Source organism: Oncorhynchus nerka, linkage group LG20 (genome assembly GCF_034236695.1).
Source record: "Oncorhynchus nerka isolate Pitt River linkage group LG20, Oner_Uvic_2.0, whole genome shotgun sequence".
Taxonomy (NCBI): Eukaryota; Metazoa; Chordata; class Actinopteri; order Salmoniformes; family Salmonidae; genus Oncorhynchus; species Oncorhynchus nerka.
The window spans coordinates 25,147,013-25,153,555 of NC_088415.1; positions in this window are offsets into that span (position 1 = coordinate 25,147,013).

Below are 6,543 nucleotides of genomic sequence, written 5' to 3' on the forward strand. Positions count from 1 at the left end.
CCGCTCTCTCTCTTTCACTCAATATTGACAGAGTGCTGACTCTCCGAATGAAAACATTCAGCACCATGGATAGCGACTAGCGGAGGCGAGCATTGGCGACCTGCGCATTGGAACTCCTTTCTTCAAATCAAGATGGTAATGGGGGTGTAGCGAAATGCTTGTGCTTGTAGTTCCGACCGTGAAGTAATATCTAACAAGTAATCTAACAATTCCCCAACAACTAACTAATACACACATCTGCTCAGGCTGAATGAGAATATGTACATATACAGATGTCCCGAGCGGCCCAGGCAAGGTGCAATAGATGGTATAAAATACAGTATGATATGAGTAATGTAAGATATGTAGACAATATTAAAGTGGCATTATTTAAAGTGGTATTGTTAAAGTGACAAATTATCTATTTATTAGTGGCCAGTGATTGGGTCTCAATGTAGGCAGCAGCCTCTTTGAGTTAGTGATTGCTGTTTAGCAGTCTGATGGCCTTGAGACTGAAAAACAGTTTCTGTCTCTTGGTCCCAGCTTTGATGCACCTGTACTGACCTAGCCTTCTGGATGGTAGCGGTGTGAACAGGCAGTGGCTCGGGTGGTTGTTGTCCTTTGATCATTTTGGCCATCCTGTGACAACGGGTGCTGTAGGTGTCATGGAGGGCAGGTAGTTTGCGTTGTTCAGACCGCAACACCCTCTAGAGAGTATTGCGGTTGAGGGAGGTGCAGTTGCCGTACCAGCCCGACAGGATGCTCTCAATTGTGCATCTTTTATTTTTTTTATTTTAATTTTATTTTTTATTTAACCAGGTAAGCTAGTTGAGAACATGTTCTCAGTTACAACTGCGACCTGGCCAAGATCAAGCAAAAGCAGTGCGACACAAACAACAACACAGAGTTACAGATGGAATAAACAAGCGTACAGTCAATAACACAATAGAAAAAAAAGAATGTCTATATACAGTGTGTGCAAATGGCGTGAAGAGGTAAGGCAATAAATAGGCCAAAGTGGCGAAGTAATTACAATTTAGCAAATTAACACTGGAGTGATAGATGAGCAGATGTTGATGTGCAAGTAGAAATACTGGTGTGCAAAAGAGCAGAAAAGTAAATAAAAACAATATGGGGATGAGGTAGGTAGATTGGGTGGACTATTTACAGATGAGCTATGCACAGCTGCAGAGATTGGTTAGCTGCTCAGATAGCTGATGTTTCAAGTTAGTGAGGGAAATATAAGTCTCCTGCTTCAGCAATTTTTGCAATTCGTTCCAGTCATTGGTCAAGGAGGTGTTGGCTTTGGGAATGACCAGTGAGATATACCTGCTGGAACACGTGCTACGGGTGGGTGTTGTTATCGTGACCAGTCAGCTGAGATAAGGCAGAGCTTTACCTATCATGGACTTATAGATGATCTGGAGCCAGTGGGTGTCACTACTCCTACCGAAGGTGGCTCCCCTTCCTGTTCGGTGGCGCTCGGCGCACGTCGTCACCGGCCTACTAGCTGCCAATGATCTTTTTCTCCCCCTCCTTGTCTGTTTATTAGTTACACCTGTGTTTAGTTAGGTTAATTAGTTAGGCTTTATTATCCAGCCGGCCCGCCTGCTGGGTGTGCGGGATTGTTTTATGTGTACTCGTGTACACGCCTGTAAGTCACGGTTGTTCGTGTAAGTGAGATATTCAGGACTGTTTAGTTCCCCTGTGTTTTGGGGCATTTGTTTGAGTGGCGTTAGGGTCAGCCATTAGGGTCAGGGTTGGTCCGGGAGGCCACGGTTCCACTGGACATGGTGACGCAGGGGAATCATAGGGAGCGTATAAGTCTCTTCATTATCGATTCGCCTGCGTTTCCAGTGGTGCTGGGGATTCCCTGGCTGGCTAGTCACAATCCCATAATTCCGTGGAGACAGGGGGTTCTCGAGGGGTGGTCAGAGGAGTGTTCTGGAAGGTGTCTGGGAGTTTCCATCGGTGCCACGTCGGTAGAGAGTTCAGACCAGGGTTTCACGGTGCGCATCCCCCCCAAATATGCCGATTTGGCAATCGCTTTCAGTAAAAAGAGAGCGACTAAATTACCACCTCATCGACCGGGAGGGGATTGTGCGAAAGATATCCAGGTAAATGCTGCACTTCCCAAGAGTCACGTGTACCCATTGTACCAGGAGGAGACGTTGGCTATGTCATGGAGTCTCTGGGACAGGGGTACATTCAGCCCTCCATCTCACCCGTCTCCTCGAGTTTCTTTTTAGTGAAGAAAAAGGAGGGAGGTCTGCATCCGTGCATTGATTATAGAGGTCTAAATGCCATCACAGTGGGATTTAGTTACCCACTACCTCTCATCGCTACAGCGGTGGAATCATTTCACAGAGCACAGTTCTTCACAAAACTGGATCTCAGGAGCGCATATAGTCTGGTGCATATTCGGGATGGAGACGAGTGGAAAACCGCGTTTAGTACCACATCGGGCCATTATGAGTACCTCGTCATGCCGTATGGGTTAAAGAATGCTCGAGCCGTCTTTCAATCCTTTGTAGACAAGATTCTCAGGGACATGCACGGGCAGGGCGTGGTTGTTTATATCAATGATATTCTGATCTATTCCGCTACGCATGTGTCTCTGGTACGCAAGGTGCTTGGTAGACTGCTGGAGCATGACCTATACGTCAAGGCTGAGAAGTGTGTGTTCTCCAAATGAGCCGTCTCCTTCCTGGGTTATCGCATTTCCACCTCAGGGTGGTGATGGAGTGTGACCGCATTAAGGCCATGCGTAATTGGCCGACTCCTACCACGGTGAAGGAGGTGCAGCGGTTTTTGGGGTTTGTCAATTACTCCCGGAGGTTTATCCAGGGTTCTGGCCGGGTAGCGGCCCCCATTACCTCACTGCTGAAGGGGGGTGCGTTTGCGGTGGTCAGCAGAGGCGGACAGAGCCTTCAATAGGTTGAACGGGCCTTCAATAGGTTGTTAGCGGTGGTCAAGGCACTGAGGGTGTGGAGACACTGGCTTGAGGGGGCTAAGCACCCTTTCTCATCTGGACCGACCACCAGAATCTGGAGTATATTCGGGCAGCTAGGAGACTGAATCCACGTCAGGCAAGGTGGGCCATGTTCTTGACCCGATTCCGGTTTACTCTGTTGTATAGACCAGGCTCCCAGAACGTAAAGGCTGACGCACTGTCCCGCCTTTATGACACAGAGGATCGGTCCACCGAGCCTACTCCCATCCTTCCCGCCTCGAGGCTGATGGCACCAGTGTTATGGGAGGTGGACTCGGACATCGAGCGGGCGTTACGGGCTGAGCCTGCGCCTCCTCAGTGTCCGGCTGGGCGTAAGTACGTGCCGCTTGGTGTTCGGGACCAACTGATTCGGTGGGCTCACACCCTACCCTCCTCGGGTCACCCTGATGTGGCGAGGACAGTGTGGGGCCTCTGGGAAAAGTATTGGTGGCCCACCTTTGCTAGGGACGTTAGGGTTTATGTCTCTTCCTGTTCGGTGTGCGCCCAGAGTAAGGCTCCTAGGCACCTTCCTAGAGGGAAGTTACAACCCCTCCCCGTTCCACAACGGCCATGGTCTCACCTATCAGTAGATTTCCTGACCGACCTCCCCCCGTCTCAGGGGAACACTACGGTTTTGGTGATTGTGGATCGGTTCTCTAAGTCCTGCCATCTCCTCCCGTTGCCCGGTCTCCCTACAGCCCTACAGACTGCGGAGGCGTTATTCACCCACGTCCTCCGGCACTACGGGGTCCCGGAGGACATCGTCTCTGATCGGGGTCCCCAGTTCACGTCCCAGGTATGGAGGGCGTTCATGGAGCGTCTGGGGGTCTCGGTCAGCCTGACCTCCGGTTATCACCCCGAGAGTAATGGGCAGGTGGAGAGAGTGAACCAGGAGGTGGGTAGGTTTCTGAGGTCGTATTGCCAGGACCGGCCCAGCGAGTGGTCTAGGTACATCCCATGGGCAGAGTTGGCCCAAAATTCACTCCGTCACTCCTCGACTAACCTATCTCCGTTCCAGTGTGTGTTGGGCTACCAGCCGGTCCTGGCACCTTGGCATCCGAGTCAGACCGAGGCTCCTACGGTGGAGGAGTCGGTGCAGCGCTCCAAGGAGACCTGGAGAGCCGTCCAGGAATCCCTCAAACAAGCCAGTGAACGGCAGAAGAGGAGTGCTGACCGCCACCACAGTGAGGCCCCCGTGTTTGTACCGGGGGACAGGGTCTGGCTCTCGACCCGAAACCTACCCCTCCGCTTGCCCTGCCGGAAACTGGGGCGGCAGTGTGTAGGGCCCTTCAAAGTCCTGAGGAGAATAAACGAGGTGTGTTATCGATTACAACTCCCTTCCTATTATCGTGTTAACCCCTTGTTTCCTGTGTCTCTCCTCAGGCCGGTGGTAGCTGCTCCCCTGCAGGACAGTGAGGTGCCGGAGGTACATCGAGGGGTCCCCGGCGTACACGATACGGGCCATTCTGGACTCGAGACGCCGGGTGAGGGGCCTGCAGTACCTCGTGGACTGGGAGGGGTACGGTCCGGAGGAGAGGTGCTGGGTACCGGTGGGGGACATTTTGGATCCGTCAATGTTGAGGGATTTCCATCGCCTCCATCCGGATCGCCCTGCGCCTCCCCTCCAGGTCGCCGTCGAGGCCGGTGTCAGCGCGCTGCGGGAGCCTGTACTGTCACGACTCCTACCGAAGGTGGCTCCCCTTCCTGTTCGGGTGGCACTGGCCTACTAGCTGCCACTGATCTTTTTCTCCCCCTCCTTGTCTGTTTATTAGTTACACCTGTGTTTAGTTAGGTTAATTAAGTTGGGCTTTATTATCCAGCCGGCCCGCCTGCTGGGTGTGCGGGATTGTTTTATGTGTACTCGTGTACACGCCTGTAAGTTACGGTTGTTTGTTTAATGTGAGTTATTCGGGACTGTTTAGTTCCCCTGTGTTTTGGGGCATTGGTTTGAGTGGCATCGTTTTCACCTGTGTGGGTGTTATAAGGGGCTTTGGTGACAAAACAGATGACACTGTGTTAGACTACATCCAGTTTGCTGAGTAGAGTATTGGAAGCTATTTTGTAAATGACATCACCGAAGTTGAGGATCAGTAGGATAGTCAGTTTTACGAGGGTATGTTTGGCGGCGTGAGTGAAGGAGGCTTTGTTGCAAAATAGGAAGCAGATTCTAGATTTAATTTTGGATTGGAGATGTTTAATATGAGTGTGGAAGGAGAGTTTACAGTCTAGCCAGACACCTAGGTGTTTGTAGTTGTCCACTACACCGTCCAGAGTAGTGATGCTAGTCAGGCAGTTGCCAGCAGCGAATGGTTGAAAAGCATGCATTTGGTTTTACTAGCGTTTAAGAGCAGTTTGAGGCCACGGAAGGAGTGTTGTATGGCATTGAAGCTCATTTGGATGTTAGTTAACACAGTGTACAAAGAAGAGCCAGATGTATACAGAATGGTGTCGTCTGCGTAGAGGTGGGTCAGGGAATCACCCGCCTCAAAAGCGACATCGTTGATATGTACAGAGAAAAGAGTCTGCCCAAGAATTGAACCCTGTGGCACCCCCATAGAGACTGCTAGAGGTCTGGACAACAGGCCCTCCGATTTGACACACTGAACTCTGTCTGAGAAGTATTTGGTGAACCACGCGAGGCAGTCATTTGAGAAACCAAGGCTGTTGAGTCTGCTAATAAGAATACGGTAATTGACAGAGTCGAAAGCCTTGGCCAGGTCGATGAAGACGGCTGCACAGTACTGTCTTTTATCGATGGCGGTTATGATATCGTTTAGTACCTTGAGCTTGGCTGAGGTGCACCAGTGACCAGATCAAAAAACAGATTGCAGAGTGGAGAAGATACGGTGGGATTCAAAAATGTTTGTCTGTAAAAGTTTGTCAGGGTTTTGAGTGACAAGACAAATGTCTTCAGCCTCCTGAGGTTGAAGAGGCATTGTTGCGCCTTCTTCACCATACTGTTTTTTTATTTGATTTATTTCACCTTTATTTAACCAGGTAGGCAAGTTGAGAACAAGTTCTCATTTACAATTGCGACCTGGCCAAGATAAAGCAAAGCAGTTCGACAGATACAACGACACAGAGTTACACATGGAGTAAAACAAACATACAGTCAATAATACAGTATAAACAAGTCTATATACAATGTGAGCAAATGAGGTGAGAAGGGAGGTAAAGGCAAAAAAGGCCATGGTGGCAAAGTAAATACAATATAGCAAGTAAAACACTGGAATGGTAGTTTTGCAATGGAAGAATGTGCAAAGTAGAAATAAAAATAATGGGGTGCAAAGGAGCAAAATAAATTAATTAATTAAATACAGTTGGGAAAGAGGTAGTTGTTTGGGCTAAATTATAGGTGGGCTATGTACAGGTGCAGTAATCTGTAAGATGCTCTGACAGTTGGTGCTTAAAGCTAGTGAGGGAGATAAGTGTTTCCAGTTTCAGAGATTTTTGTAGTTCGTTCCATCATTGGCAGCAGAGAACTGGAAGGAGAGGCGGCCAAAGAAAGAATTGGTTTTGGGGGTGACTAGAGAGATATACCTGCTGGAGCGTGTGCTACAGGTGGGAGATGC